At 40.8% G+C, this 9,922-nt stretch overlaps 1 pseudogene; it reads left to right on the forward strand.

Annotated features, from left to right (window-relative positions):
• The first annotated feature begins 265 nt into the window (after positions 1-265).
• LOC144376702 (gamma-glutamylcyclotransferase pseudogene) lies at positions 266-971 on the forward strand (annotated as a pseudogene).
• Positions 972-9,922: the final 8,951 nt, after the last annotated feature.

Genomic DNA, 9,922 nt, shown 5'->3' on the forward strand with positions numbered 1-9,922 from the left:
CATTTCATGATAAAAACTCCAACAACTAAAAATAGAAGGATATTACCTCCACATAATAAAAATCATCTATGGAAAGCTAATATGTTCAATGGTAAAAAAATAAAAGTTTTTCCTTGAAGATCAAGAACAAATCAAGGGAGTCTTCCCCAGCCCCTGGGGGCAGTGCTGCAGATACAGGTCCTGGTCCGTTGGCAGCAGCACCAGGTTACTGTGTGTTTCTTGCACTTCTGTTTCCCAACTCCCTGGATGGTGCATCTAATTACATATGGCTAGCTTCTGTTGAAAGGAAGGCACAGGCCAGGAGGAGGAGAGTTTTCTGTACCTCACCTCGGCAGCAACTTAATGAAGGAGATGAGCCACCTCAAAACCCCTCACCCACCTTTCTGCTTCATGGACCACCTGCAGAATTTTAAGCTTGACTTTGGTAATTTCCAAGGCAAAAGAAGTCAGAGGTGGCATGGAGGCAAGATGGGGTTAAAAGTGGAATGTATGTTGTAATAGAAATAAAAGTTTCAACTCAAGAAAGGAAGGAACCTGTTGAAAGCTATCTGATGACAAATTAGGAACACACTTACCCATCCCCACTATATAAAAAGTTTATTTACATAAGTGCAAAAGAAAATGGTTTGCCATTGGAACATCAAGAGAGACTAAAAGCAATAGAACCAGTGGGGCACAGTGGCACATGCCTGTAATTCCCTTGGCTACAGAGACTGAGAAAGGAGGATCATGAGTTCAAAGTCTGCCTCAGCAAAACTGAGGCACTAAGCAACTCAGTAAGACCCTGTCTCTGAATTAAAAAAATACAAAACAGGTCTGGGGATGTTACTCGGTTATTGAGTGCTCCTGAGTTTAATCCCTGGTACCCCTTCCAAAAAAAAAAAAAGCAATAGAATGACTACAAAGGAAAGGTCTCAGAAGAAATGAAAGACATTATCAAAAAGGGGGAACAAAAGCTCTTTAGAAGATAACAGAATATATTGAAGAATAAAGAATATTCTATGTACTAAATATAAAATATTTTTAACATTTAATAACAGGGATCTGTGATATCTCCATGTTTGATCTGTTTACAACTATGTTCTGAAGGGGAACCTCACTTGAGTGATTCCATAATTTCAAACTATAAAAAGCAGCTGGGTGAAGAGTTAGACATTCAAAAGGGACTGTGCAGTCCTGGAGTGACAAGTGGATGTGGGTACTCCTGTGGACACTTAAAGCTATTTTCTTGGGTTGATTTTAAATGACCTCTTGCTCTCTGATAAGGATAAATTCGCAGTTTACTTGATGATGGTGCTGGTAAATTGCTTGGCTCTGTCTGGACTTTTTAAAAAAATTAGTTTAATAAGAGAAAGGGAACTACTGACACAATTAATAATAAAATTTTAAAAACTGGAAAAAAAAAGAACAAAGATAGCATGCCCACTCTTACCATTTGTAGCCAACATGGTAATAAAAACTGTAGTGAGCAATTAGGCAAGATACAGAAATAAAAGCATCCAAATTTAAAGGAAGAAGTAAAATTATCTCTTCTTCCAGATGACATCTTAGATATAAAAAATACTAAATATTTTAAAAAATTGAAATTAATGAAAAAAAAATAATGTGAAGTTGCAAAATAAAAAAAAATCAACATAAAAAATATCTGTTGTGTTTCTAAGGAAACTGTGACAAAATACCAGAGATAATCAATTCATAAGAAGAAATTTATTTTGGCTCACAGTTTCAAGGTTTCAGTCTGTGGTTGCTTGGCTCTGTTGCTTTGGGCCTGTAGTGAGACACTACATAATGATAGAAGCTCATGACCAAGGAAGCCTATTTACCTTAGGGCAGCTGAAAGCAAAGACAGAGACAGAGGATGCTGGAGTCTCAATGCCCCCTTAATGTGCCCCCAATGACCTAGCTTAGTCTCAATAAGCCATACCTTCTAAAGTTTGGCTTAACCACTGCCTCCCATTAACACCACAGGCTGGGGATCAAGCCTTCAACATATTGGCCCTTGGGGGATGTTCAAGATCCAACCAATAGCAAGCTATACCTCCTGAAGTATGGCTTAACCACTGCTTCCCATTAGTGCCACAGGCTGGGGATTAAGCTTTCAACACATTGGCCCTTGGGGGACATTCAAGATCCAACCAATAGCATTCAAAAAAATTGAAGACTTTTACCTTCATGTGTTAGAAGCCTGGTTCTCAGCCTGTGGTACTACTGACTGGGGGTGCAACTTTTGGAAGGTGGGGCCTAGTAGAGGAAAGTTGAGCCACTGGGTATGTATCTTAGGTATATTGGGACCCTGGACCCCTCTTTTCTAACTAGCTACAATGAGGCAAAGAGGCTTCCTCTGCCATACCATCCTGCAGGATATACTTTGCTTCCGCAGACCAAAGCAACAGGGTCCAGTGACCAGAGACTGAAACTTGTGAAACTATGAGCCGAAATAAACCTTTCCTCCTTATAAATTGACTATCACAGGTGTATTGTCACTGTAACAGAAAGCAGACAGAGAAATTAATAAAGTACTTTCATTTGCAGTAGCATCAAAAGGAATAAAATACTGAGCATGAATTTAACTACAGAGGTTAAAAAAACTTGGATTATATAGAAAACATCAAAACACAGATAAAAGAAATAAGACACAAATACATGTCATGTTCATGGATGATATAACAATACTATTAAAATGGCGATATAATTTAAAGTAACATACAGAATTAATCCACTCTTTACAAAAATACCCATGGCATTTTTTGTTGAAATAGAAAATAACCTTAAATTTCATATAGAATGACATAAAATCCTATATAGCCAAAGCAATCTTGAGAAGGAAGAAGAGAGCAGGAAGAATCATGTCTTTTTTTCCAAAATATATTATAAAGTTACAGAAATTGAAAAAGAATGGTATTGGATAAAGATAGAAACAGAATAAAGACCAGAAATAAATCCACAAATATGCAGGCAACAGATGTTTCAGAGGAGTGCCCAGAATATACAAAAGGAAAAGGATAGTCCCTTCAACAAATGGTATGGGGAAAACTGTATATTCACAGGTAAAAGAACACAATTGTACTCTTTTGGAAAATAAGGATCTTAAAAGACTTCACTCCCATGTTTACTGTATCATTATTCACAAGAGCCAAAATGCATTAACAATTTAACATCCATTGATAGGTGAGTGGATATAAAACAGACACACACACACATAAACCTTTAAAAAGGAAATCCTGTCATATGCAGAAACATAGACGAACCAGGGGAACCATGTGCTAACTGAAGTAAGACATTTGCAGAAGGACAAACATTGCATGATTCCACTTAGATCAGGTATCTAAAACAGTCAAACTCATAGAAGCATAGAATAAGATGGTAGTTACTAGGGCTTGAGAGCAAAGAAAATGGAGAGTTGCCATGCAACTCATGTAAAATTTCAGTTACTAGAGATAAATAAGTTCTAGAGATCTGCTTTACAACACTGACCTAGTTAATTTGTTATTGCAAACTTACAATTTGCTAAGAAGGTGTACTCATGTTCAGTGTTCTTATCACCACAAAAAGTGTATTAAAAGCTATTATATGATCATACTTCATGATTTTGTAACATGCATTCATTTCAAACATGTATAAAAAATATATCAAACTTAAACAAAATTATGAATGATTTGTACTTTAGAAGAACTATATTTTAAAACTAAATCAATGAAACAAATTGCACCTCTTGTCTCTATTAAGTACACATTAGAAATTTCTTACCATGATAAGTATTTCTTGATTTGTGTTTCTTGGACAAATCAATGATATCCACTCGATTATAATAGAGATTTTTCAAAACACTTGTGGAAGCTTTTATGTGGCAACACCATTGATTTTCCATGTCCAGGAATCCCTCCAAAGCTGTTGTTCAAAAGGGAAAAATAATATAAATAATATTAATTATTTTCTGATTATTGCCCCAAATATTAATGATTTACCGATACAATGATAATTATCTTCAAATTTGATTTGCATATTATATTGCCATCTTAATTCCAAATGAAGTTTTAAGATGCAGATTGATCATTGTCTTCATTATAGAGAGACACAATCCCCTTATTACAAGTTCTAGTGATATGAAGACTTCTCATTATTTTAGATGAGAATATTGTATCATTATTTCTATGGTGATCTGTATAATAGCTTATCAAAGTGTATCAACCCTAAAGAAAAGGGGAACAGTAAAACTCCATGTCCCTGAATGCCCTCTTTCTGTTTCCAAAAACCTTACCAAGTTAAGGGAACACTGAGAACAAGCCTGGGCTGGAAAGTCCACAAATTTATTATCTTAAAGAACTTTGGCTTTCTCTTATGCACAATGGAAACCAGGGCTAGTTGGTGCTATCTGTAGAAAGCTACTTTCTTACATGTACACCAGGACAGTTGCTCCTTAGGATGCTGGTCAGAGAAGCTAACTAATCAGTTAATGCTGATGATGTCACTACTTCTGCAGTCTAAGATATAAAACCCCTCTAAGTAGGGACCTGCACAGGCTGAGGGCACCATGGAAAGGACATGTGTCAACAATCCAGCTGGCCACTACTGGACAAAGTGGTGAATGTAACAAAGTGGTGAACAAAGTAAGAATATAATTAGTCAAGTTCAAATGAAGGTCTTTAGCTTATTAGATAGCAATATAATAATGAAACCCTGAAAATGAAGAATTTAAATGATTTCCCATTTTAGCAGTACATATTCCTATGTATGTCACTGGCGGCATTAAAAATAACTAAGGCTTGCTTTGCAATTAGCCAACAAGGACATGTTTGTTCTGTACATAATTTTGCCAAGATTATTTTGGTCAAAAGGATTTTACCCTCATCCTCCCTGTTGCCGCTATGGTTCTGCAAAGTTAAATGATTAAAACATCAGAATCTACTGGAGCATTTGCTGCACAGAGATTGCTGAGCTGGGCCCGGAGTTTCTGACTGAAGAGATCTAAGGTAGAAGCTGAGAATTTGCATTTCAAACAAATTCCCTCCTGGTGTCCCTGTGCTAGCTGGTGATCATATTTTGAGATCCACAGCTTTAAACCGCCAAAATTATATTTCGTGGAAGATTCTCCTCAGGCAAAATGGAGAAGTGAAAATTTTATTGAGTAACTGAGACACAAAATAATGATATTAAAACTCTTTTGTCCTAATGCTTTGAGTTATTTCCTAATGTGATGTCTAACACTATCCAGAACAATTACCATATGTTAATCACCAAACTATCTAATAAGGTAAATCTAAAATGTATATTGATAAATATTTTTAAGCTTACTGACTGATCAAGTTAGCAGACAGACACGTGGCAAAGTGGGTGTAACAAAAGGACTTAATCACACAGATCCCTGCAGCAGCCCTAGTAATTTAAAATCTTAAAGGATAATAAACTTAACCTCAATTTCAGGGGTTTAAAAATGACAGACAATGTACAACCGCTAGCAGCTCCTCCGGCGCCCCACCCCCCACCGTGCGCCCACGACTCACCCGGCTGGGATTTTTGGCCACCATTTCCAGTGTTCAGCGAGCCTTTGGATTCCATGCCCCAGATCCCCCAGCCCAGAAGGCAGGCTCACCTCTGCAGCAACAGCGATCCGCGGAGGCGCCCTAGGTTCCCAAGAGTCAATGCTGTGCAGAAGCAAGAAGCGGAGAGAAGGCAGAGGATGCCCCGGTCTTGGGGCCACTGGCACCGCTGGCCTCCTCTGGGCACTACTCTGGTGGCTCTAGGCTCTGCAGGCCACAGCGTACCTCCTGTCTTCAGGAAGGAGCGGCGGCACTCTGCCAAGACCCCAGCCCCGCTGAGAAATTAAACTCTGAGTGGGATTTCCCCACTCAGGCCGCCCGCCTCCTCGGCGCCGCGCAGGCGCCCATTGGCCAGCGCCAACTCGTCTCCTCCGGGATCTGGCTCTTGCAGAGCTGAGGAGCTAAGGGGAAGGACTGGGCTGCTGCTCTTCCCCACTTGCTGTGGCCCAGCAGCGGTCCTCAATGTTCCACCCTTGGCAGCCCCCTCAGATTCAGGTAAATGAAAGGGATTCTAGACTTTCATCTTTGTGCCTTCTAGCCAAACCTGACCCCTGGGGCCTGAGGGGCACCAGGTGCCTCTGTGACCAATGGCCTTTGTTCCTCACACTTTCTCTAGCAAAGCCTCTCAGGTGGGATGGCCTTCAGAGGCCAGGAGCCCTGTGAAAATTAGGGTCCCAGAGCTGAGGAGGGGGCTGGTGCAACTTTGACCCAGTTAAGTGACTGGGGGGCAGGGGAGCAGATGCAAAGGCCTTAAGGCAGAATCAACTTGGGGTATTCAAGGAACCACCAGAAGAGCACTCAGCTGGGGATAAGGTTAGTAGTTGTTACAGTTTGAATATGAGGTGTCCTCCAAAAGGTCAGATGCTGACACAGGAGGTGTGTGATTACACTTTGAGAGCTGTAGCCTAATCAGGGGATTATTGGGTGGCAGCTGCAGGCACATCCTGTATGGTTGGAAGAAGTGGGTCACCAGGGGTGTGCTTGGGAGCTGTATGTTATGTCCCTGACTCCTTGTGCTGTCTTTTTCTGCATCACTATGAGATGAGTGGCTTTTCTCTGCCACATTCTTCTCCTATCATATTCTGCCTCATCTCAGGCCCAGAGCAATATTCAGCCACCACAGACAGAACCTCTAAAACTAGGAACTAAAGTAAACTTTTCTTCCTCTACATTGTTCTCATCAGGTATTTGGGTCACAGTGACAAAAAAGCCAACTAACATATTATCCAAGTGTAGAGAGGTCCTTGGCCTTGGAGGCCAGTGCAAGGAATTTGGATTTGTTCTGCTGAGATAAGTAGTAGCTCCTAGAAAAGGGTAACACTGAGAAGAGACATGGGGCTAGTCTGAGTTTGCAAGAAGCAGACACCAAGAGGGAATTAAATATGTAAGGGTTTATTAGGGGAAGTGCTTTATTGAAATAAAATGGAGCTGGGCAAGATAAGATCTGATTCCTAGTGGTCACTCAGTAAGCTTAAAAAATATCTGTCAAATACATTTTAGATGGGTGGTCCCTGGTGGCCATGAAGTCTGAGGAAGATTCTACAAAGCACTGGGGCATCTTTGAGCTGTCCAGGTGATTCTGTATCCTTCAGAAATGGGCCTGTCTTAGTATTCTGCCTTTTTCAGACTCTGGCTAGGGCTAGCCCCTGGGACACATGGCCTCTTATAAATACAGGTGGCTTTCAGACCCAGACAGCCACAGCCCTCAGTGCACTGGGCACCCAGGTTGCTGGTCGTCATGTTGCCCACCTGGCTGGCATGGTAGATGTGCCCTTGGGCTGTTTTAAGATTAGCTGAGAAGGTGAGCAAGAGGCATGATGATGACCACAGAAGGTTCCAGCTCCAGAACCCCACCCAGGGTTCCCAGATGGAACTCAGTGGGGGGCAGACAGAAGTATGTGCCTGCCAGGGAGTCAGGCACTTTCTGTCTCCATCCCTGCCACCCAGGCTCCTGACACCCAGCAAATCCCCTGTCTCCCTAAAGGAAGTCAGGACTGTATCCTGGCTTCTGGCTTTTGTGCCATTTTTATAGCATGGACTTGATTTAGGTGTTAGGGTCTTGCTAAGAATATGCCCCGACACTAGAAAGAAACTTTATTATTATTCTATTTTGTGAAGAACTGGTTGTTGGTTTTTTCTTTATTTCTTTCCCTTCTCCCCTTTCTTCTCTTCAGAGTCAGGCTGGAGCTAGGTCATTGCTGTTAATTTTAGATCTGAAACTATATCTGGCATGGACTGATGTCCCCACACTTTCACTTCTTAAAACAGGAACGAAGGCCCCAGCTGGAGAACTTGGGAGACACGAGAAACTGCTCAGGGCAGTGTTGCAGTGGAAATCATTAAATATAACTAGGAAGCACCAGATTCCGAGAGAGTTTTTGTGTGGTTAAATTAAAAAATCCCCCTGTCCCTCACCATCTGAGGGCCAGGTCTACACCTACCATGGGTTAGAGAGTAGGAGGTAAGACCTGAATGTGTGAGTTCAAATCCCAGCTCTGCCACTTTCTAGCCTACATGGTTCTTCTCTGCCTCAGTTTCCTCATCTGTTAAATGGGTGATATGATCTATTTTGGCTGGTAGGGGATTAATGAAGGTAGCCTATGTAGTTTTCACTGGAGTGTCTGAGGCAGGCATTGCCTTCATATGTGTTAGCTGTTAGGACAGGTTGAGCTTTCCCATTCTGAAAATCTAAAATTAGAAAAATCCAACATGTTTTGGGTAACAACCCAAGGCCCCAAATGGAAAATTTTATACCATAAAATTCTGTTTCATGCACAAAATTATTAAATATATGACATATAATTGCCTTCAGTCTCTATGTTTAAGGCACATATAAAAATGAAGAAATTTTATGATTAGACATGAGTCTCATCCCTAAGATTTCTTATTATGTCTATGCAGATATTCCAAAATCTGGAAAAAAAATCCAAAATTTAAAGTGCTGCTAGTCCCAGGCATTTTGAATACAATTAATTTCTTTTTTCTTTTTCTCAAATTCAAGACCATAAATCTTGTGGGGTAGAATAAAGGGTTTGGAGCCAGACCTTGCTGGATTCTCCCCAGCCTTGTTTTATGATCTCTGACTTACCTATTTTTTTTCCTTATGTAAAATGGGATCATAACTGCACTTACTCCAGGGATTTTTAAAACACATAATTAGTGGTGTATTCAGATCAAAGCACATTAGATAGGAGCTGATCTTGCACATCAGTATTGTTTGCTTGGGCAACACTTTCCTGGAGATTACTCCACAGTTCCTGTGAAGACTGGCTGGTGCTGGCTTCAGTGGAGCACTTAGTAAATGCTAACAGGTAGCACTCCCTCAAATCCAGGTATGCTGGTGATGGCCCTGCCCAGTGCTGCCCCTTCTTCCCTTCTTGCTCACAGGGTGAGCATTCCCCACAGAACCCCTTACTTGCTGGGTCAGTATCTTCTTTTCCTTTCAGTGGGTCTTGAGCATACAGTTCTGGGCTGTTGAAAATTTTCCTTTGGATTCCAGCTTCAGGGAGCCAGCCCAATGCCCAGCAAGGTCTGGCCCCAAACTCTTTTTTCTACCCCTCAGGATTTATGATCTCTAATTTTAGATAAAGAAAAAAGAAATTAATTGAGGTGGGAGTGGGGACATGCCTGGAGTTACTTGAGACATTTAAAAACCAATTTATAAAATTACTCAGTTAAAAATTGCTGCAGGCCAAGTGGATACTTGCTGCTGCTCAGATAGTGTATGTTTTGAGCAAGAAGCAGGGAGACCATCAATTTCATTTTGACTGTCACAGTGTGTCAATTTTGAAGGATCACTAGTGTTACCATGACCCCCTTGTTTGCAGTGAAGGGGATTCTTTGCTTCTCAGTCCTCAACGTGATGAGAAAAAGGGTGCTATTTGCTGGCATGCAATAAGCCAGGGCAAGCACCCTACGCCTCACCACAGTGCAGGAGTCAGAGGCTTTGCTGGTTTGAAAAGCTAGAGTTGCTGAAATTTAAGTTTTGATTTATTTTGTTCATGTTTGGCCTTTGTTTTTAATTTGAAGAAAATTTGAAATTGCTTTATCTTGCACTTTTAACATCTTCACCAAATTGGCAAAAGAAGGAGAAATGCTCCATTTTCTTTTTAAATGTTAATGATGATGTTAATAAAGCCTTTCCTGACACATTTGAGGAGCTCCTCTATCTCCAGGGGCTTCTTAGGAGTTGTGTAGTGATGGGTTTAGTTCTGAATGAAGAGTTTCTGAGAGATAGCGTCTGTAATTAGAACCATTACTTGGTATCTGTACCTTATTTGACCTGTGGTTCCACATGCCTTGGATGTGCATGCACCATGATGGTTTCATAAGTATGAATGCACACTCAGGCCCAGTAACTTTGGTTGGTAGTACAGATTGTGAGA

Source organism: Ictidomys tridecemlineatus, chromosome 4 (genome assembly GCF_052094955.1).
Source record: "Ictidomys tridecemlineatus isolate mIctTri1 chromosome 4, mIctTri1.hap1, whole genome shotgun sequence".
Classification (NCBI taxonomy): domain Eukaryota; kingdom Metazoa; phylum Chordata; class Mammalia; order Rodentia; family Sciuridae; genus Ictidomys; species Ictidomys tridecemlineatus.